This window comes from Nannospalax galili, unplaced genomic scaffold, assembly GCF_000622305.1.
Source record: "Nannospalax galili isolate Female #2095 unplaced genomic scaffold, S.galili_v1.0 scaffold1387, whole genome shotgun sequence".
Taxonomy (NCBI): domain Eukaryota; kingdom Metazoa; phylum Chordata; class Mammalia; order Rodentia; family Spalacidae; genus Nannospalax; species Nannospalax galili.
The window spans coordinates 1,597,783-1,621,663 of record NW_008355976.1 but is presented as its reverse complement, the minus strand read 5'-3'; the positions used below and the strand labels follow the sequence as shown (position 1 = coordinate 1,621,663).

At 38.7% G+C, this 23,881-nt stretch overlaps 1 pseudogene; it reads left to right on the top strand.

Moving 5' to 3' along the window:
* Positions 1-10,452: 10,452 nt before the first annotated feature.
* On the top strand, positions 10,453-14,106 carry LOC103750863 (annotated as a pseudogene).
* The last annotated feature ends 9,775 nt before the right edge of the window (positions 14,107-23,881 follow it).

Below are 23,881 nucleotides of genomic sequence, written 5' to 3'. Positions count from 1 at the left end.
AACAGATGTCATGATACTGCAGGATGGGCTGTAGCTACCCTGTGGACAACTTCTGCCCAGTATTTACCACAGATCCCTGTAAGTGTGCTAGTGTGCCAGAGCACATTTCAATGCTCAGTTTATCTCCTCCCATTGTCTTAGCTTCCATGCATTCTGGAATGTTCCTATCACTGCTCCATCTCTACCTATTCGTGCCTTCCATCTTTGTCCCATGGCTCTATCTTGCTTTTAAATGAAACAAGACAGAGATTTTGTGGGAAATTTCCCTGTGATAGATTGATTTGATAGACTTCTTTCTGGTGAGTTCTGAGCAAAAGAACTACAAATGACTAAACTTAGTTTGTTATTACATTTCATCAAATTTAATATTTTTAAATATTTTAATATTTAAAATATTTTTAATATTTAATATTTTTGATGAAATTTCTATAAGATTATCTAGTGAGTGTTGTTCAGCATGCTCGTGAAGATCGAGAGTTCAGGAATCTTTGGCATGAAAATTATAACAGTTCTCTATTCAGTACTGCATTTTAGAAATATTTAATTTATCATGATTTTACCTAGACATAGTACTTTTATGGCTATGTTCTGTGAGGACATTTGCATCTGAGTGCCTGGGTTCTAGTAAGGACATCAGAAATAATCTCTGTTGACATTACACAGCAAGTGAGATATCAATTCAGTTTCTACATCCAGACTGAACGGTTCCTTGTGTTATATCAAAGAGTGTTGGGAAAATTAAATGAATTGATTTTTGTAAAGGTAGGAATGTAAATAGTCATGATCTATACCTACCCCCACACACACGCAAGCAAGAAAACTCGCTAATCATGAGGAATATAGGTGATTTAAATCTAGTTCTGCAACTTGAGAGCCGTTTCATTTGAGATAAGCACTTCATGTCTTTATTCCATTCTTTTGTTTTCACCTACGCTAAGATAATATGCTAAATGTACAAGATTTTAGTAAAGTGAACTACCAATTACTTGGCCCATAGCAAGCAGCCAGAAAACTTTCAAAACAACACTGCAAATCATCTACACTCTTGTCCTTCTCTGTGTACTCAGAACCCAGCAGCCCCATCGCAGGCAGTTAAAGCATCACCCCTTCAAGCTACGGTTGAGTATGAAATGTCTCCCACAGGCTCATGTGCACCAGGCTTGTTGCCCAGCTGGAGGTGCTATTTTTGGAGCCAGTGGAAACATGAGGAGAAAGAACCTGGCTGGAGGGCATCAGTCACTGGAATCCTTGGGGCCAGTGTTTTCCATGTTCCCTTCCTGTCTCTCCCTCTCTGCTTCCTGTTTGCCACGTGGTAAGCTGCTATGCTGCACCACATGTTCTTGTCATGATGGTTTTTAAATATTTTTATTGTATTTTTGAACATTTCATACAATGCATTTTGATTGTATTCAGACCCTTTCCCCCTTGGGCACAGCCCTTGGCTTCTGCCTTATTTCATGTCCATTTTTTAAGGCCTAACAAGCCTAATTTGTGATTCCCCAGATGCTCTTCGGTGTGGATCCATCCTGTGGACCCCGGACAATCTACCCAATGCCAAATCTTTTAAGAAAACTGACTCTTGACAGTCTTTGGTGTCTGGTAGAGGCGATGTTCCCAGTTACAGTGTGACTCCATTTAAACTTCTTTATACCGTGTAAGTATGCACTTTAAGAAGTTTCCATAATGGTCTCTTTCCATATGACTTTTTCTGAATGACTTCAGTGTTACCCTCCCCACATTCCTTCCTCTGCCTGTCCTACTCTATTATTCCCTTTTCCCCCTTTAGATCACAGCATTTTATCTCCCCTCCCTAAAGGCTCTCTTTCATGGCTTCTTACTAATTTCCTGACCTCTCTAGATTTACAAATTGAGACATACATATCTAAAGATTTGACACTAGTATCGGCTTATGAGAAAGAATCTAAACTATATTAAAAACAAACAATGCAACTAAAAATGGATGCAAGGAACTAAACAGATTTCCCAAAAGATGAAATTTAAATGGCTTAGAAATTTTTTTTAACATTCAACATATTTAATTCATCAGGGATATGCAACCTAAAACTAATTTACAATTTCATCTTACCCCAGTCAGAATGGTTAATATCCAAAAAATATACAAGAAAAAACACTGAAGCAGATATGGGGAAAGCAGAACACATATTCACTGCTGGTGGGAGTACAAAATGGTACAGCTGCTGTGGAAATCAATGTTGAGATTGCCCAAAAAGTTAGAAATGGTACTACCCTACCACATGATCCAGTCATACCACTCTTGGGCATACACCCAAGGACTCTAAATCCTACTATAGGGATGCCTGTTCAGGCGTATTCATTGCTGCTTTATTCACCATAGCCAGAAAATGGAAACAACCTAGATGTCCAACTGATGAATGGATAAATATGGTACTACACAATAGAATATTATTAGGTTATTAAGAACATCTAAATTGGGGTTGGAGACATGGCTCAGCAATTAAGAGCACTTGCTGCTCTTGCAGAGGACCTCGGTCCAGTTCCCAGCACAACATGGCAGCTAATTATCACCCTTCACTTCAATTCCAGGGGAACAGACACCCTCTTCTGGCTCCCTCATGCATTATTTTGCCTGTGCATTTAACAACACAATTAAAAATTGAGGCAAGTGTATTAGTCACTTTTCTGTTGCTATGATAGAAACACTGACCAAAGCAACTTATAATAGAAGGAAGAATTTATTTGCGCCTACAGTTCCAAAGGGGCAAGAGTCCATCATGGTGGGGAGGGGAGGCATGGTGCCAGAGGTGGCAGGTGGAGGAGCAGAAGCTAGGCTTTCCATCTTCAAGCTGGCACAGGAAGTAAGAGAGCAACTGGAGATCCAGCAAGGCTTAAGGACTCTTTAAGCCTGGCTCCAGCGACGTGCTTCCTCCAGCATAACCACACCTTCTAAGACCTCCCGAAACAGCGCCGCTAACCGCGTACAAAATGTCCAAATACTTGGAGCCTATGGGGGACGTTTTCATTCAAACCACCACAGCAAGGAACTAAACAGAGATCTAAAAACATGAAATGTAAATGAAATATTTATTTTTACTGTTCAACATATTAGCCATCAGGGAAATGCAAACTAAAACTAATTTAAGATTTCGTCTTATCATGTATGAATATTAAATAAAAATGATTAGCAAATATACATGCACAGGTGCTTAATTTTATTTCAAACTGATAAACAATAACTGTATGTGATTGTAGAGTAAAGTGTGATAATTTAATACATGTATACAAATGTTACGATCAGATTGGGGTAATTAGCATATTCATTACCTTAACCATGTATTACTTAGTGAAAAGTCTTCTCTACTATTTTGAAGTCCAGTGCTTTTATTAAATACTGAGAATGAAATAGAAGAATCAACTGACTCTGAGAATAGGATCTAACTGTGCATTCATTCATATGCTTATGCATTTTTAAATTATTTATTTAATGTATATGAGTGTTATGCCTGCATGTATGTAAGCACACCCATGTCACTCAGTTGTACCCAGGCGCACAGAGGAGGGTGATAAAACCCCTGGAACTGTAGTTACAGATGGTTATTTGGTGCCATATGGGTGCTGGAATTTGAACCAGTGCTCTTAACCAATGAGCCATCTCTCCAGCCGAGCTTATGCCTTTTAAAATATGCACATGCCTATGAATGCACCTACTTCACAAAGTTGTACAATTTGCAAAGAAAAAAGCAGACAGTAAATACAGATAAGTGTCAAATCATTTCTTGGGTAACAGTTTTTCTCTTAGAGCAGAGGTTTTAAGGGGCCCCTCCACCTTTACTGCCCGTCAGCCCTTCACCAACATTAGCAACATAATTAAGAAAAACTACATTTTTTGTCCTCTTGAAACAGAATCTTCTGCAGCCACAGCTGGAACACGCTATGTAGATCAGGCTGAGGTTCACCTGCCTCTGGCTCCTGAGTGCTGGGATTAAAGGCGTGCACTGTCATACCTAAAAAGGAGAGCTACTTTTATAAACATTCTCACAGTTGGTTTCCTAGGGCAAATTGGTTGTTGCAATTCCAAGTTGGCTAGTCTCATGTGATATTGGTGGGCAGGAGGAAGAACTGATAGCTTGTGTGTTTTCTCTGTTATCTTAAGGAAGGGATGAGACAGAAATAATCACTCTTACTCTTTGTGGTTAGGACTGGCCTAAGTAAGAAAACAGTCTTTGGTAGGGTGGGCTACTTATCAATAGTGCTTGGGTCATTAGGAAATGTAGGAAAATTGGAGTTTAAACCTCCAATAAACTGTGCTCTAGTCAGTGTTCCATCAAAGTGACAAATCCTTAAAGGAAACAGGGGAGTAAATTCTAATCAGTTCATGGTCAGCTTGCTCTATTTTTCCAACACAGAAATGGGTAAAATGGGGTATTTAACTAGAAGGGGGACAAGGGAAGGTTATACAAGGAACTATGGGGTAAATTGGAAGAAGGCACTCACAGTAGGGAGAGAGTTGTAGGGGACAGGTTTTTATCAAGGGTGAAATGGGGAAAATTGGGCTACTTTAACTGAGGAAAGAGGAGGGAGGGATAGACACGACGAGAAAGAGGAGAGATAAATAATGCTTAGTTGGTGTGAAAAAAACAGAGCGAAATGTCTTAGTTCAAAAGTCTACTGAGGAGGCTGGAGGGATGGCTCAGTGGTTAAGAACACTGGTTGTTCTTGCAGAAGACCTGGGTTCAAATCCCAACATCCACATGGCAGCTAACAACTGTCTGTAACTCCACTTCCAGGGGATCTGACAGCCTCTTCTGTCTTCCTCAGGCATTGCATGACACAGGTGCACTTATCTACATGCAAACAATACACTCATACACATAAAAAATAAGAAATAGTAAATAAAATATTTTAAACAAAAGCCTACTGAAAATTACGTATACAATATCGGTACATGAATGCATGTATACAGGTAAAGGCTATATAACAAAAAACACAGTGCCAGACAGTAGAAACCACCCTTTAAGGTGTTGGTCAGGGTAGTCCAACACACTCCTAAAATTACACAGGCTATTGCCACAGTCCTTGATTGCCTCCCAGAACTTAAAGATAAGACCCTATTGATGAAGAGAGGACATATTTTGAACCTAGAACTTGGAGCAATGGAGCTGGAGCTGACCTGGAAGCCACACCCTGAAGACTAGCTCTCATAATTTTGAAGGACACTGTGCAAGCTGCTAAGGGAGAACACCCATCATGGTCCAGCCTCAGCTTTAAAGCCTAATAACCACAACGACTGGCACAGCAAACTATATTGATGCAATAGTGGCATTTTTATCTTAGGAGTAATCAACAGGTACCTGATTGGAATTAAAGCCCTCTCAATGAGAGGGAACTCATGTGTGGCACTATACATATAACCAAATACACATGGTGGAGAGGTTATAGATCTTAGAGAAAACCCTAAGTCTGTCACATCCCTAGACAAACATAATTTCTTACTATGTGCTAAATCTTGATCTTTGTACTTACAGACACCTCATAAAGTTGTTGGGGATATGAAGACAATGTAGTTCACGCAATAACAGACTATTACACAGTTCCTCAACTGGTCATACACAGAGAATAAATGTCTATGAGATGCCCAACCCTAAGTGACACATGTACAATGGAACTTCCACACCTGGAACTTCCACACGTGGAACTTACTGGAACAAGAAACGGAGAGAATGCTAACCATCTCTCAACTCTCATCAGTGAATCTTCCTCATGCAACAGAGGGCAATGAACACAAAAGGCTACAAATTGCCAAAGTGTGGAGAATGAGTCTACAACGTGTGGGTCACTGGAAAAGACTTCTGTGTCAAATTTCACCCACCAAGGCTCAGGGACCATTGCAGAAGAGGGGGTGGAAAGATTGTAAGAGCTAAGGGAAGAGGTGTATACCCTTAAGGAAACAGAGCCTTACAGACTCCTTACAGGCTCCTTGTTCATATGAACTTACAGCAATAGTGTCAGCGTACACAAAACTCATGCAAACTCAACCGGAAAAAAAAACAAGCATAGAACTGGAGAAATGAATGGCAGACCCCAACCTTAGTCAAAGAACTATTAGTGGCTGATCTTTGATGGGTAAAGGAGAATTTATCTTTGTTAAGGGAGAGACACCAGATAAGCTCACTAGACCCCAGTGGATGAACTTGCACTGAGGGACATCTAGGGAGATTAACTTGACTCAAGGACATCAATGATAGAATGCATGAAATCCAGTAGGGGTAGCTATAGGGGGTTGTGGATAAGGGAGGGAGTATAAAGACGATTAAGATGTTTCATATGAAATGCACCAAAATTCAATAAAAGTACACATTAAAAAGAACATTTTGCAGGGAACACAAGACTAGATAAGAGTTAAAAAAATAATAGAGGCCATGAAGTGAAGGGAGTAGGGAGGTGTGGGTAGATCTGAGGGGAAATGGAGGAAGGATCTGAATATGATCAAAACACTTTGTAAAAATTTGTCAAATCAATAAAAATATTCTTTTCAAAAAAGATATATATATATATGGGTATAATGATGTTTTTAGGAATCAATTTAATAATATGTCTGTTTAGCAGAATAATATTAATAGGTGCCTGTGACCCAGCCAGCCACGGCTTTAGGGCCCAGTTAACAGTACCAGGCATGGGCTCCATCTTGGGGAGAAAGCGTTAAGTTAAAACAGATAGTGGTTGGTTGGTCCCATAACCTTCAAACTACTATTGCCCAAGTGAGCACATCTTGCTAAGTCAGTCTTATTGTGCCTACAGGCTGGGTAAAACTATTAATGACTTATCATCTCCAGTAGCATAAATAGAAAATTCAAGCACTGTGAAAGCTAGCCAGTAGGGATGAAGCTTCCAGGTCAGTACCAGCTTGATTTCTCTATGTCCTATGACTCAATTATGTGGTATCTTCTGTAGTACACTCTTATTGTGAAGTTCTATCATTTATACAAGAACAGTGGCAGAAGACTGTAACATTTGGAGGAGTCTATGGGACCCCACTGATCAATGACTCCATAAGAGGTAACCCATTTCTAGAACTTAGCTTATTATTTGATATCTTATGGTATCTGGGGGAAGCAATACCCCTTCTTATATGGGAATTGCTTTTGAATCCTTCTTATACATGCATATATTTTGGGGAGCTCTAGAGTAGTAGATTTCCATATGGCACTTCAAAGGACTTTAGTGTTATCTATCCTTCCCCATACTCCTTCTCAACCTGCCCATCACATTTAATCCTTCTTTCCTATTCCATTATTCCCCTTTCCCCCTTCGTGCCACCTGCCTTCTAACCCACTTGTCTTTAAAACCACCCCAATGACCCCTTACTAGTTCTGGTGGTTTGAATGAGAATAACCCCCATAGGCTCCAAGTATTTGGACATTTTGTCCCCAGTTGATGGTGCTGTTTTAGGAGGTCTTAGAAGGTGTGGCCATGTTGGAGGAAACACATCACTGAAGGCAGGCTTAAAGAATTCTTAAGCCTTGATGGATCTCCAGTCATGCTCTGCTTCCCATGCCCACTTGAAGATGTGAGTGCTTAGCTTCCACTCCTACTCTAGCCACCTGTAGCCATCATGCCTCCCCAGCATGACGGACTGTAATTCCCCTGGAATCATAAGCCCAAACTCTTCTTTTTATAAGTGGTTTTGGTCAGCATTTCTATCACAACAACAGGAAAATGACTAATGCACTAGTTTTCTGCCTTCTATGTAAATTTCTATTTGAAGACATTTAGCTGGGATGGAGAGATGGCTCTGTGCTGCAATTACTGCTTTTCCAGAGAACCTGCATTCAATGGCCAGGCCCCAAGTGGGATGGCTCATAATGCCCTGTGATTCCAGTTACAAAGGATTTGTCACCCTCTTCTGGCTTCTGCAGGTACCTGCATCAAGTGCACATACTTCCACATAGAAACACAAAAATACACATAATTATAATTCTAAATAATAAAAAAAATCTTTAAACGCATATCTAAGGAGTCAAAGCAAGTATCCACATGAGAGAGGCAGCATGAGGCATTTTTCTTTCTGGGTTAACTCCCTTGGAATGATTGTTTCCAGTTCTGTCCATTTACCTGTAATTTCATAATTTCATTTTTCTTTATAGATGAATGACATTTCATTTTTAGATGACCATATTTTCATTGTCCATTCAATCAGTTGAGGTACATCTTTGTGTGTCTCTATGTATGCACATTATACACACATATATTTCTGGTTTTGTATTTGTATAAGAAATTCAGTCATACTGAAGAAGAAATTAATCCTAATCTAAGGAAGTCTTATTTTAAGTACTTCATCATTTTGACTCTCTTTCAAAATGATGCCACATTCTTAGGTCTCTCATATGTATGAACAATGATATGTTATCTCACACTATTAGGTATATAATAAGGCATTTACTTTTACAAACCCTGTGCTTTCTGTAAGCAGAAACTCACAGGGTAAGTATACACTAACTGCACATACTCAAAAAAATAATTTCAATTGTATATGCACTTGCACATGTATATGAATGCATTTCATGTTTATTTGTTGATATTGCTCTTATACATAAAAACATGAAGTTTTAACAAACTTTCAAATTTCATAAAATATGTCTACATTGAGACATAAATACTCTTGCAAAAAGTAAATGTAAAGGTAAGCTCATGCTTATGTAATCCCAATATTCCTGTGTGTGCATTTGAAGCCTGTCTTTGTGTCCTCTACACAGGCAAGAGAAGAAAGTGAAGGGTTAATGATTCCAGATTTAGCTTCTAGTCTCAGAGGAAGTCAACATGAATATGAGGGTGTGGACTTGGAGGGAATCAATGCTTGGGGAAATAGACAGACCCAACACAATATCTTAAATAGACCCTGATCTGATGTTTCTACCTAAGTCTGAATCCCAGGGGCTTGTCAGAACTTCTGTAATCATGCTGTTTGGTTAAAGACATAGAAGAGCTCAGGGTGAGTGATTCCTTTTTCCTCCGGCATCTCTTGCCTTCTCAGAAATCAGTGGGGCACAGACTCCCCTAGAATCTTGAAGGCAAGGTAATGCACTATGTAGAAAGTCTTGACTTGCTGGTTGTATCTGGTCTAGAAAAACAGGTCCACTGAGCTACACTCTGAGATGGGGAGAGGAATCATGACTCAAACTGTGTCTTCCAAGGAGACTTAGAAAGGTAGGATGATACCCCCAAACAGACCCTCTCCAGGAAAAGACTGCATCTGCCCCCCACATATTCCTCACCTTAAGTTCAGATACTCCACAGCAAGAAAGCATAATCTAAACTTCCTTGAAGCTTTTCTTGCCAAAATGCCAACACTTTTCCTCTTTTATCCCCTCACCAGTTTCAGGAATGCAGTTGACTGGTTGAAACAGCTTTTTCCATGTGAAGGGTGGGATAGCAAAGTTCCAGTAATGCTAGAGGGTACCAGGTCTGGATCTAAACCTATTCACATATGAAAGTTGAGTTTTATTCAGTGTGGGAACATAGTCCTTTTAGTCAAATTTCTTCAATCAAAAGCAAAATAGAGTTCACAGAAATTACATTTTATTTTGAGAAACAAAAAAATAAAAACCATATTTTTAAGCTCAAAGTTTGATTATCGTAGCTATGTTTGACAAACATATAGCTTCTTTTCAGCTTTCATTATACAGCATGATGTCATATGCTCATAAGAATTGTAGTCCGGAAAAAAAACCAAAAACAAAACAACAAAAAAGGTATGGTGGCACACAGCTTTAACCCAGCATTTGGGAGTCAGAGGCAGGTGGATCTCTCTGAGATGCATGTCAGCCTGGTCTACAGAGTGAGTTCCTGCCAGCTGATGCTGGAGGGAGACAAAAAACCAAAAACAAAACAAAATGAAACAAAAAAGAATTGTAGTCTGAAAGAAGAGAAAACAAAATATTTAATAGCAGGATACAGATAAAAAGAGTATTGGGCAAGAAAGAAATTACATGCCATTTTTTTGTTGTTGTTAAGGAATACACAATCCCATCTCTCAATCGTAGCAAGCTACTGCACTGATCTTTTCATACTGAAATTCTCCCACACTGGACAAAAATAACAAAGACTAGTCAGCTCTTCAACTTTTAACATGACCTATATTCTTAAATCTTCCTGTGTTAAATTCCTAAGTATGATAAGGAACATCTAACAGCATTGCCAATGAATTCTGTGGAACATTAATGGAAAGTGCAGAGAGAAAGCAGAGACCTGTTACAGGCTCATCTCCCATTTCAGATGTAGCTCTCATGTCATGTATGTTATTCCATTGTTTATCAAAGAGATAAACTCTGAGATCAGATAAGCAGAGCCAGCAGAACAGAATGAGAAAGACTGAGATTCATGTTTTAATATAGGAATTCCAGGTTCTTGGATAAAAAATAGAGAGGCACAGTGATGAAAGGGAAGAGAGAAACAAAAGCTGTGTAACACAGGTGGATGAATGCTGTTGGAGGGAGTATCACTAGCAAATGGTGTAAAAGAGATGTGTCCTCTATTAAGACTTACAGGATGAAGACATATAAGATGTCTGCTCAAGTACGGCATGGTAGTATATGCCTAAAATTCCACTATTCTAATATCTGAGGCGGGAGGATGACGCAAATCCAAGGTCAAATATTTTGCTTACCACAAATCAAGACCCTATTGAGAGCAAGAGAAACAGGGGACAGGGGGAGAAAGGAAGGAAAGAAGAGAGGGAAGGAGGGAGGGAGGGAGGGAAGGAAGGAAGAAGGAAGGAGGGAAGGCAGGAAGGGAGGAATGAAAGATAAGACCCCAGAGAAAGTAGTACAATCCCAGAGACACTAAGAGCCCAGGCTAAAGCCAGGCCCAGAGGCTTCATTCCACTAACATAGCAGAAGTCCTGAGTCCAAATGCGTATCTCTCTCTATCTCAATATAAAGTTTTCTATGCTCCCTACATATCAGCCTTTGTTGTACAGCAGCGAAACAATTTGTTTGGCTCAGCCAGGGCAGGAACCTCAACTGTACATTGTCAATAAAGACAGCATTGTATCTAGGAGCCCTTGTGTAGATCTGTATACTCTAAAAATAATTTTTTATGAGATCACTGACAAATAATTTAATGATTCTGGACTCATATTTCTCATGGTAAAATAAGGATGCAGAAGTTTTACATAAGTTACAAACAAGCAACTTTATGAGCCTCTAGTCTAGGGTCTCAAAAACAAATGATTCTTTCCCTGAGGTTGAGAAGTTGTGCCTTTAGCCACCTAGTCCAGTGTCTGGGGGCAAGAAAGAAGATGATCTAAGTATGCTTCTTAAGTTGTCCTTAGCCTCACTGACTGTTCCCACAAAGTAAGAGTGACATATTAGGGGCAGGAGGCAGGTAAACATAAAGCCTCTGGTTAAAACAGAAAACATGATACTACTGAGGGTATCCAGTGAGGTTAAAAAAACACAGAGGTACTAGGCCCCAGATAATGTGAATATCTGAATTATCACAAGAGACTTCACAGGAGTTTTTGTTTAGAGCAATCTCATGGTTATTTTTTTTTAGAATTATCCAAAGAGAAGTCCCAGGAGTTTTTTTTTAGAGCAATCTCATGGTTTTTAACTAGGTAGCCGTAAAAATTCCCTGGACCAAAAAAAAAAAAAAAAAAAAACGCATCCTATCCTAGTGCACCTTTATAAATTAAGGGAAATTAGAAAGAGGTGAGTCTGTTGAGATCTTGAAGAAACCTTTTAAGATTCTCTAACTTCAATAAAATGAAACCTTTGTTAGAGATTTGTTAAGGAGGACTATAAAGGGTCCTCTTCTTTGTGAACATTTTGGTTATGAAAGAGGTGAAAAACTGAAGTTTTCAGCCCCAAAACAGGACAGCTAACACTAGAATATGATAGAGAGAACCAAGCTACTGTTGTGCTTTGGATTCTGTGGTAAGACTCTTTTCCAAGACAGATCCAATGATAAAAGTCGACTCAGATTAAGACAAATACAGACAGAGGCTAACACTCAAAACTTACTCCATAACTTCTAAAATGCTAAATTGCCATGCATCTTATGATCCTGGCTCAAAGTGGGGTTCAGGTGACTCTATCAAAACAGTACTATTTGGGGATCTTGTTAATCATTAAATGAGTCTGTTACACTTGAGTTATATCATTTATTTGATATTTTCTTCAGCATGTTTATCCAACTCCTTCTCTTTAAGAAGAGGTACTATGAATATTGTAATGCTCAAGGTCTTCAAGTAAGCTTACCATCTCCTCAGCACTGATACAATGACAGCCAGCAAATCAAATGTAGCTTGTAGCCAGTTTCTATAAACAAATTGGAACTGGAATGTAGCAACCCATACACATTAAAGAGCTGTCAATGTCCATTTTTGCATCACAATAGAGAAAGGAACTGCTATAAGAGAGTGAATGCTCAAAAAGCATAAAATATTCATGTTCTAAGCTTCTGGATTAAAGAGAGCATGTCTAATTGACCCTGAAAAATTGCTCCATCTTTTTCTTCAGGCTGGACCCATTACAATACTGTCATATAACCAAAGCTATCACAAAAATATTGGCTGTGTTCTTGAATCCATGTTGTGTTCCTACCATGAAACACTGCTGCCCAAATGACTAAACACAGACAAAATGGACCTGTGTGGAAAGTCAACCAAATACTTTGTTGACGAGAGAAAGGCAAAGATGATTGAGGTTATCTTTATCATGATAGTTTATCCTTAGCAGATTCTAACTTGATGAAAATATTGTCTTGAGCCGGGCATGGTAGCACATGCCTTTAATCCCAGCACTCAGGAGGCAGAGGCAGGCGGATCTCTGTGAATTCAAGGCCAGCCTGGTCTACATAGTTCTAGGACAGCTGGGGCTACAGGGAGACCCTGTCTCAAAAAGACCAAAAACACAAACAAACAAACAAAATTTGTCTTGAGGAAATAATTACACTGCAACCGGACATGCTCTAATGCCATTTTGGTTGTTGCTGTAACTACTAATAAAATATTAAGAGACATCATTTTATGTTACAAAATAGTGTGTATTATAAAATATATCATTACAATATCATTAAATTCAATAGTCACATGAAACAAATGTGTAAATAATAATCTCTGCTTTGTTACAATCTTCAGAGAACAGATTACCTTCACTACAGAGAAAGCACAATCCACCCCCTCCTGTTGGCTTCAGGGAAGAACACTTCCCTTTCTACCTTTTCATCTTACTTGGAATCCCAGGACTAGAGAATTACCAGTTTTGGATTGGCTTTCCACTCTGTATCATGTATGTTGTGGCAGTTGTTGGGAATATCATCATCCTACATATAATTTGAATTGACCACACCCTGCATGAGCCCATGTACCTCTTCTTGGCCATGCTGGCTACCACTGACCTGATCCTGTCCTCCTCCACACAACCCAAGATGCTGGCCATACTCTGGTTTCATGCCCATGAGATTGAGTACCATGCCTGCCTCATCCAGGTGTTCTTCATCCATGCCTTTCCTTCTGTGGAGTCTGGGGTGCTCATGGCTATGGCCATGGACCACTACGTGGCTATCTGCTTCCCCCTGCGACACTCCAGTATCCTGACCACATCTGTAGTAATCAAACTGGGGACAGCCGTGATGGTGGGAGGGCTGCTGTGGGTGAGCCCCTTCTGCTTCATGATCTCCAGGATGCCCTTCTGCCCCAACAAGGTCATTCCACAGTCGTACTGTGAGCACATGGCTGTGCTCAAGTTGGTGTGTGCAGATACCAGAGTCAATCGTGGCTATGGGCTCTTTGTGGCCTTCTCTGTGGGTGGCTTTGATATAATTGTCATCAGTGCATCCTATGTGATGATTTTGAGAGCTGTGCTGAGGTTGCCCTCAGGTGAAGCCCGCCTCAAAGCTTTTGGTACCTGTGCTTCTCACATCGGTGTTATCTTAGCCTTATATATCCCAGCACTCTTTACTTTTCTCACTCACCGCTTTGGCCACCACGTGCCCCGAGTTGTGCACGTCATGTTTGCTAATATATATCTGTTGGTTCCTCCCATGCTCAACCCCATCATCTATGGTGTTAGAACCAAACAGATCAGCGACAGGGTTATCCAAGGATGCTGTGGGAAAGACCCTTGAGCGAGAATCACAACATCCATGTTTTCAGTTACCCACACTGATTTAATCACAGAATGAGGAACAGTTCCCAGGCTCCTTCCTATCACCACAAAGTCATCTCTGTAAAAAGCTAGCCTAGAGGCTGACACGTTCCATCAGAAAAAGGAATGATTTCCATGACATCCACGACATGAGATCTGAGAACTATTATACCAGGACCTGACCTTGGAATCCACACGCCAAAAAAGGGATTTCTCTCTCTCTCTCTCTCTCTCTCTCTCTCTCTCTCTCTCTCTTTAACCTTGCTTATCTTGTATATGCTGTCACACTGATGAGAAGTGACTAGAGCAAAACATTTATAAGTATTCAAGGAACTTTATGTATTTAATATTTCCCCTATTGGCTGCAAGACTTAGAGACGTGGATGGAATTGCAAGTGGCCTGAAATACCCAGAGGGTTTATTCAAAAACAAGGCCATTATGCTGAGCAATATGAATGCATTGAATACACATAAGCCTGGGGAAAATAGGGATGAGCATTGGGTTCAGTTTTTACAATCTAGTCAGGAAAAATAGATGTAAAAATGATAGAAATTCAATACATGTGGTCTAATTCAGACAGTAACTCTTTAAGTAGAATGAAAATGAGAGAGGAATTCTATCTAGACTCAGGATATAAAAGAACAGATGATGACTATCATTTGTCTTAAAAAGAGTCGTTTCCATACATCAAATGGATACACATGGGAAGGACAAGTGAAACAGATGAATAAACATTTACAAATACATGAAGCATGAAAATTCTTGAAGAAATAGCAAAGTTATTATAGCCAGACAAAATGCTGCAGACATATTCAGGAGCGCTGCTCTGAGGAGCTTGGGCTTTAGCTTACAGGATGTGGTGAGATCCGCACTGGTTGACCAAGAAATCCTAAGAAAATTCAGAACAGAGACTTACTCAGCTGGAATGCTTCAGAAAACATTTCCAGGAGAAAAATATATCCTGAAAAGTAGCTCTGGTCTCAGAATAAGGAGGTAAAGTGACAGGATCAGTTTTTAAAATTAAGTGAGTAAGAGAAGAAGAAACAAGTTTCCCACAGACCTCTCTCTCCCTCTCTCTCTCTCTCTCTCTCTCTCTCTCTCTCTCTTTCTCTCTCTCTCTCTCGTGTACATGCTCCTTCTTTCTCTTACTCCTTCCCTCACTTCTATGTTTTTTTTTTCCTCCAGTTGTTTTTAATCATATGTGAATAATGCAAGGTATATTCAGATCTTCCCAAAGGCATGGAGAGAAAGAAATTTCTTTGTCTCTATATAATTGACTTTTATGTGGAAAAAATAGACAAAGGTTAACATAGCATTTACTATGACTAATCTGGAGATACAACTTTGAAATGTTTATTCTTTATTTATAAACCTGTATTTATAAATACATAGTGCAAGAACATGGTACTCTGCTGTAACCCCCAAGACAAACACCACACAGTGGGCAGAAATTTAACTGCCCATTTCTGTTTTACAATTTACTAGCCTACTCTCATGCCACCCCACTACTGACAATTTTGGAAAGATAATGTCTCTCATATTATTCTCTGTATCAGCCCAAGTTCAAATCATACTTATACTAACTCATTTGTTATTCAAAATTAATTAATATAAGCAAAATAGAAAATTATTCACCACTTAAGAACAAACTATACTTCAAATGTTCCTCTCAATCCCACCCCCAACATCTGCTGTAAAAGCATCTTAAAAAATAAGTTTTACCAAAATCCATGGCTTTATATAAACTGAGATAAGGACCAACTAACAGTTGGAGTCTGTACTGCTCATTAATTGGAGCCAAGGCTCCACCTCTGTGCCTTCTCCCATTGGCTTCTCTAGATTGCAGCACAGCTGGTAAAGGCTTACCAGAAGGCAACAACCTGGCACCACAAAGACTCTCCTCCTGAATTTCAGCTCATGAATAGCCATTTTGTTCCTGTGCCTTCTCCCTCCAATGCTTCCTTGCCTGTGCCAACTACTTCAGAGACCTGAGATAACATCATGCTGACCCCCAGAGCTTCTCCAGTAGCACCCTATCCAGCCTACCACCAGTGACCACCCTCCTGAACATACTTCTTTAATTTAATAAACATGGGAACTGTGAGACAGACTTTCTTAAGATTGCCTTCTTTTATAAATATGGATATCCTTCATTGTTTATGAAACAAAGAAAGAACTTGAGGAAAGATTACAATATGGACAGAATCTGGACTATGGCTTTTATGTAACCTTGCACCAAAAAGCTACTGTTTATAATGCAAATAACCTGAGTCGCATGCTCTCCTGATCTGGCCATCTGACCTTTGACCCTTTGGATTGATCTCACTTTGCCCAAGATAGTGAATGAATGTGGGTGTGCTTGAATTAGCATATCAAAGTGCTGGAAGCAGCATATTCAAATTTATATCCTCATTGAAGACAGAATCTTGGTGTTGTGTGAATGAGATGCTTTAGGCCTGGGGATCAAAGGATAAGATTCTCTGTAAAGGATGGATCCAAACTTGTACTTACCCAAATGGTTGGAGATACTATCTAAATAAAAGTGTGAGTGACGTCCAGCTCAGAAACACAGTTCCATTAGAGTTCTGAAGGAACGAATTCTCAGATTTCAGGCCCATTCTTTAAATTAATGCCAAGAATCAAGAAGATTATTCAGGCAGGAAGATTTAGCAAAGCCACAACCATCTGCTGCATAAGGAAGTTTCTCCCGTGAGAGTTGACAGATGCATTGATCTCTGGGTAGAACAGTAAGTCATTAGGGGTCAGTCTAATACTATATCTATGCAGAGAGTAATAAAGAACACAAACTGGTACACCCAGGATGGAAATCAGTGCAAAGATTCCTCCAAAAGCTAGAGAAAGATCTACCATATGAACCAGTCATACCACTCTCAGGTGTATAACCAAAAGAGTCTAGAATCTACTGCAAAAATACCTGTTCATTCAAATTCATGGCTGCTCTAGCACAATAGCCAGGAAATTGAAACAACATAGATGTCCATCAATTGATAAATGGATAATGAAAGTGTATTTGTACAATGGAATATTATTCAGCTATTAAAAAATAAAATTATGAAATTCATAGGTAAATAAATGGAATTGGAAACAATCACCTTAAGAGAGATAACCCAGATGCAGAAAGACAAAGAGCATGTTCTCTCTCAAAACTGGATGCTAGCTTTGACTGGTTTAGATATGCATGCATCAATTGGAAAATACAGACTTCAAGAAACTAACAAATGGCCCTGGGGGGTGTCCTGGGGTAGAAAAGAGAGAATGCAGTGATAAAGGGAGAAGTGGAGAATAACGGTACGAATGGTTAGATGGCGCGGAGAATCGGAGAACAGGACAGAGGAAAGAGTATGGGGAGGGATAATTAACACTAAAGGCCTTTAGAAAAAGGCATCTGGAAACCTAGTACTACAGAAGATCTTCAGCCAAATACATACACAATATAAAACAGTTGCTTTATAACAGAGGCCCGTGCCCCTACTAGACACAACAGGCTAGCAAAGTAAAAGCCCAATGCTGGGAATGGACTTCCCCCTTAGAAGCTGTTGATCAGGAGCCTCATAGGCCCTCAAATAACACTGGCCATTGCCCCCGCTTAGTCACTCAGCAGAACTTCATGGTAAGACCCTATTGCTGATGACACTATGTAACATGAGCTATACAACAAACAGGGAAATCAAGCTGATACTGAATTCAAAATTTCCTCTCTACTGGCTATTTTCATAGCTCTGGAAGGTGCTATGTATGCATGCTATGAGAAAAAAAAATTATCAACCTTACCTAGCTGTGAATCCTGCAAGCTGTTACAACAACTGGCCTAGCAAGGTATGCACATTGGTGCAATAGTGGCACAATATTTGGGGATAACTAACCATTTTCTAATTGTATTTATGATCTGCTTCATAAAACAGAACTCATATCTGACATTGATATCAGGCCTAGGAACCTTTGGCTAGACAGATCACAAGCTACAGGGGAGTACACATAAACTTTCAGTTTAGTAAGTAGTCTGGCAAGATCTCTGATACAATGTTACTATACATATATTATTGTTTATATTTTCCACTACAAATGAGAAAATTTTACATTTTTTATAAGACAAGGGTGTTGTTTAATGAATGCTTTCCTCCAAATTAATATACTGAGTGATTCTACAGAGGAATTTTAATTTTAATTCTATTGTTGATAATTTCATACATAAGTATTACTTCATGAATATTGTTTTTTATTAAGTTGACCCGGCACTCTGGCCCCTCATTGTTTCATTATGGCCCCACCGCCACTTTTCTCAATCAACTTCATATGCCCTTCAAAAAAAATTTTTTTACACTTTTTAAATAACCAAAACTACTAAACATCTAAAATAAATATAAAGAAAGACAAGAAATCTCTATCCTGAAAACTCTATTTTTGAGATTAAATAAATCTTAAATAAATGGATAAATCATGTTCATCAGCTGATTTACTACTTAAAGTTAGACAGTAACTTCACTACAACTCTACCAAAACCTCAAAGATTTCCACATAGAGGTCTGTATGTGTTTGTGGGTGTATGTATGCATATATGTGTGTATTAAGTCTAAGTTCATGATGAAATGAAAAGAATAAAGCTTGTCTTGTGGAGGTTTGTTATTAGCTTATTAAAAAGTTATACTAATTTAAGCAATAGGATTTCACATCCAACTATATCCATGGCAATAAGACTGAATAGAATCCAAAATAGGCATGTCATGTTATGAGCAAGGTATTTATAATAACAAAGAAACCATAGAACAGTGGAGAAATCACAGTTTCCTTCATGAAATTAAGCAGTTGTATATTATAAGCATAGGATGAAGCTGCGCTTCACCAACTCCCTAAACACAAATTAATTTCGAAGGTATCATATTTTAAAGGTAATCAACAAAAATTGAATTATCATAATAGGTAATATTCTTGCTGAATAAAGATGCTTGCTGTGCATGCTTGGTGACTTGTATTTGATCCCCAGAACCCATGTAAAGGTAAACAGTGAGAATCAGTTCCCCAAAGCTGTCCCCTGACCTCTGCATGCTGCCCGTATAAAACAAATAAAAATAATAAAAATTTTAAAATCTTTGGTAGAATCTCAAAGACAAATCATGAATTTTACTCCAAGAATGTAAGAAATAAGTGTGTGTGTGTGTGTGTGTGTGTGTGTGTGTGTCTGCCTGTTTGTGCTCAAAAACTTGTATAAAAGCATTCCTAACTTATAACCAAACCTGGAATACCACAAACATGCTCATTAGGAAAAGAATAACAATTCTGATGTACTCACACTGTTGTAAGAACAAAAACGAGCTACACAGCATGGATAAATGTCTCACACACAAGGTGAGAATAACTAGATGTGAAAGTACATAGACTATAATATATTCAATTTAAACATTTATTTTTATTATATCATAAGAGCAAATTATCGGTAAAAGTAATCTAGAAATGGGAAGTTAAGATAATCACTCTAAGTGTAGAAGGAGAGAATAATTGTGGGGATGGGGCAGAAGAGGCTGTCTACCGATGCTGGATGTCAGGATTTGAGGACTATGGCCCAGACTACAAGACAACTTTTACCTCCTACCTGATTTTATATCTGAACTTTAGATGGAGCACAGCTGTGTCCACAGACCACTGCCTATGGTGCTTTCCTGCTTCCACATAAAGGTTGAGTAATCAAGACTGAGAACGGTATGGCCTGAAAATACAGTGAAATAACTGGAGGTGGGAGAGAAGAGGTTGGAAGATCATGTATTAAATGGATTTTATTTTTAAAATGCCATAATGATACCCAGTAACTTGCATGCTAATTTTAAACTTAAATTTGAACACAACAAAGCTAAAATATTTTCTACCTAGAAGCTTAGAGAAAGAAAAAAATACTTGTTGGCCTCTGGAACTGCGTGCCACTTCACAGTGCTTTGTAATTGTAATTGAATCATGAGCAATAATCTAAGAAAAGTACACCTACTGAATATGATTACTTTCCTATTAAAGTTTTAATCAAAAAATAATGGTTTCTTTTTTCTAAAGTGTATGAGAGATGAGTCCTGAGCATTTTAGTTTATGCACAAAAAAAGGACAGATTTTGTCCTCAGAATTCTAAAATCTCAATAAGTAATCATGCATATCACTTGGGAAAGAAGGAAATATTATCTGTCTGTAAGTATTTCCATGCTCACTGGGAACCGGAGACAGTAGAGTATTAAATAACAATCAAGATATATTTCTTTAAATTTGTAAGCATTCATTTCTCAGTTTCTATAAGTATGGAGACTGATATGTTTTATCTGAGTCCTCTTAAAAAAGCAGGAGTATCATTTAAGCCTCAGGACAGAAGGAAGTATGTTTAAATTTTCATGATCACTAGTGATGGAATTCCATTAGTTCCTGTGGCCTGTTGAAGGGAAGGCATCAGTGTTTTACTACTGAGTGGTGATGGTCTCATCTACTTCCTGCCTGGTTGTGGCTGGAGTGTTTTGTTTTTTTCCAGATTCAAACCATGACACACTTTAATAAAGCTGTCTTTCGAAAACGACTTTAAACCGTTTCAGTTTTGTGGCTAGAGTTTCCATCTGTTCTTTGCTATTTGGGCCTTCCCAACATGACAGCTGGCTTTATCAAAGCTAGGAAGGCTAGGGTCTGGAAATGATGTCCTATCACATTGCTGTATTCTATTGGTTACAAGGAAGTCACAGCTATTACCTACACTTGAAGAGAAGATTATACAAGGGCTGGAGTACAAGGAGGCAGAGATAATTAGGGAACAGTTTACTATTTTAAGATGTGACTCTTCAGGGAAGGATTTGCATGGTGAAAATTTTCATCCTTTTGTATTGAGTCAAAATGTACATAATATTTCATTTTTGTTGTTGAAATATCGTTCAAAATACTTGACAGGAGTCTCAAGTAATTCCAGGGCTTAAATCCCTCAGACTTTCTTCCATTGTGATTTCTCAGACAAGAAAGCATATAAATAATAAAAATAAAGAAATGAATACATAGGTCAATTGATCAGCACATTGGTTTACAATAAGATCAGTATTTAAGCAAACAAAGCAGTCTTTCTTCTAGAGTGGGCTTCTCTATAAAAAGAAATGGCACTGGGGCAGGGATCTTTTCCTCTGCCTACATCAGATGTCTAGATTGTTGTCTTTAGTGAACTATCCGCATTGGCAAGTCTGAACAAACTTTCCCCACAAGTCTAGGCACTCAAATTTAACATCGCAGGATAGCAAGTGCAGAAGCACACGTCTTTGCCTTCCACCTCATTGACCCCAGCCAACAGCAAAAGAGGGGTAGTGAATACATACATCAGGCAGCTAAGAGATGGCACATTTCTTCAGGAAAAGCTACTGGAAGGCTGAAGACAAAATGATATGAGAATGGGCAATCATTTGCTTGCTTCCCCTTATGGAACACTGATAATCCAGAGAAAATGATAGTCCTCTCTGTTCATCAGCACCTCGGACAGTGTTCTAACTTGCTTCTGTTGCTGTGATAAAACACCAACAGCAACTTGGGGAGTCAAGGGTTTTTCATCTTATACTTCCAGGTTATGGTCATCAGGAAGGGAATTCAGGGCAGGAAACCAGCAGGAGCTTGAAGCAGAAATCATGGAGGAATGCTTCCTGGCTTGCTCTCAGGCTCATTCTTAGCCAGCTATCTTATACAGCCCAGGATCACCTTCCAGGAAATGGTGCCACCCACATTGGGCTGGACCCTCCTACATCAATTACGGCAGTCAAAGCAATCCCTCACAGAATGACCCATAAATCAACCCGGTAAAGATAACTGAGATTGCTTCTTCCAGTGATTCTAAGCTGTCAATTAAATGTTAATTAACACAGAGAAGGTCTAACTTTATATTTTTATTCAGTTTTAAATATACTGATACTCAAATACCTTATATAAAATAAGGTTCTGCATATAACCCATGTGTATGTTTCTATATACTTTAAATCATCATTAGTTGACTGATTTTAGACTGTATTGTTTAGTGGGTACTGCATGCATGGTTGAATACATGGACAGAGCACATTATTATGGAGTCACAACTGTTTATGAGCGCTTTGGTTTCCTTTGTTTACCATTTAGTGTTCCTAGGGACCACTGTTTATTTCAGTAAGTGACTTAAAACCTTCTGGGATTCCATGGTATCACCTGTATTTATAGAAACAGAGAGAATATTATTTTGTGGTTGTGCATTTTCCCCAGAGAGGTCCACATCTTCTAGATAATCCCACAGCTCAGTTTAAACTTACCATAAAGTTTATAGCTCCAAGAATGCCTGTTTCACCTCTGCTGGACGAACAGAGAAGGTTCCTGTTTCCATATGATCCTGGTAAGACAGAGAGCGGTGCTCATTATGTGGACTTTATGCTTTATTTCCTATCTATAAATATTCAAACAGACTTATGGAAAAATCAGATAGTATTAGGTTCTGCCCAATGCCTAGGGACCTATATAATATTATCTAGTAGTTCATGGCTAAATATTGGAATAGATATTCTCAGAACTGAAACCCATAGAATTAGATAGAAAACTAGCATAAAATAATGGAACATAAACACACTGCAGGATATTTACTAGCCCATGTTGAACTTAAGTAAAATATTAACAATGCAAGAAAAGTCGCTGTTATTTCATTTTTAGTCTCCCTTGAGATTGCTTTCTTAATTTAGAACTTTAGCTGAACTGGGGTCTACAGCTATAGAATCCTGCCTTCCTCATCTGCATTCTAAAAATTTCTACCTTATCTTCAAGTGAACATCCACCAGTCCACACTCTTTGGAGAACAGCAAATCTTCCCTTCATAATTCCCAGAGAGAAAGTTGGGTATTCGGTGATAATTCCCTAGTGTGACTCTCCACCAACATACCACTTGACATACCCTGCTGTCAGTGAAAAGGAGATCCTCATCTCTGTGAGACTGAATCATGTTCATGCTCTATATTCAATCACCTGATACTTTCTCAAGAATTTTTATGTACTAAAAACCTCTCTGTATTTTCAACTTGCTTCCTACTGTATCTGTAACCCCTGCTTATAAATTTATATATTTCTGTAAATACTACACTCTTTCAAACCACCTCCAAACACCGTACAGCTTTCTTTAGTCACAACATATTTATGTCCTTGCCATCGCTTCCACGCTTCTGAAAATAAAATATACCGTATCTCCACAACTTTCACATTTATTCCCCAAGCCACTGTTACAGGATGTCAGTTTTAAATCAGCAAGTTTACCTGCTTTTCTCAAGGTCATTAGCACACTCTCAATTGCATTTGAATGTTTTAGTTGTTTCCTGACTGGGTGTTGAAGCAATTCAGCACTGTTACCAATAAATATCCAGTGGATGCCATGTCCTCTTTGTTTTAATAGTTCTTATAAAGAATTCAGACTCTTCCTGGATTAGGAGATATAATCTTTCCCGTAAAGTTCTTCATGGTGCTCTGTCTTTTAGCTTTATCTTACTAAACCTATTCATACTGTGGTGTTCAAATCATACGTTTCTACAATTTATGCCTAGAGACCATGTCAGAGACATGAATTTCTTTAAGCAGATTTCTCTTTCTCATCTTCCACATGACATGTTCAAAATACAGTGCACTGATTTTTCTGTGCCTGACAATTATATCTCCCACATTGAAACTTTCCTATTTTCTACATTCCTGTTAATGACTGTCTTTACGCATAGAATCTGAATATATGACTACTAAAAAAGTG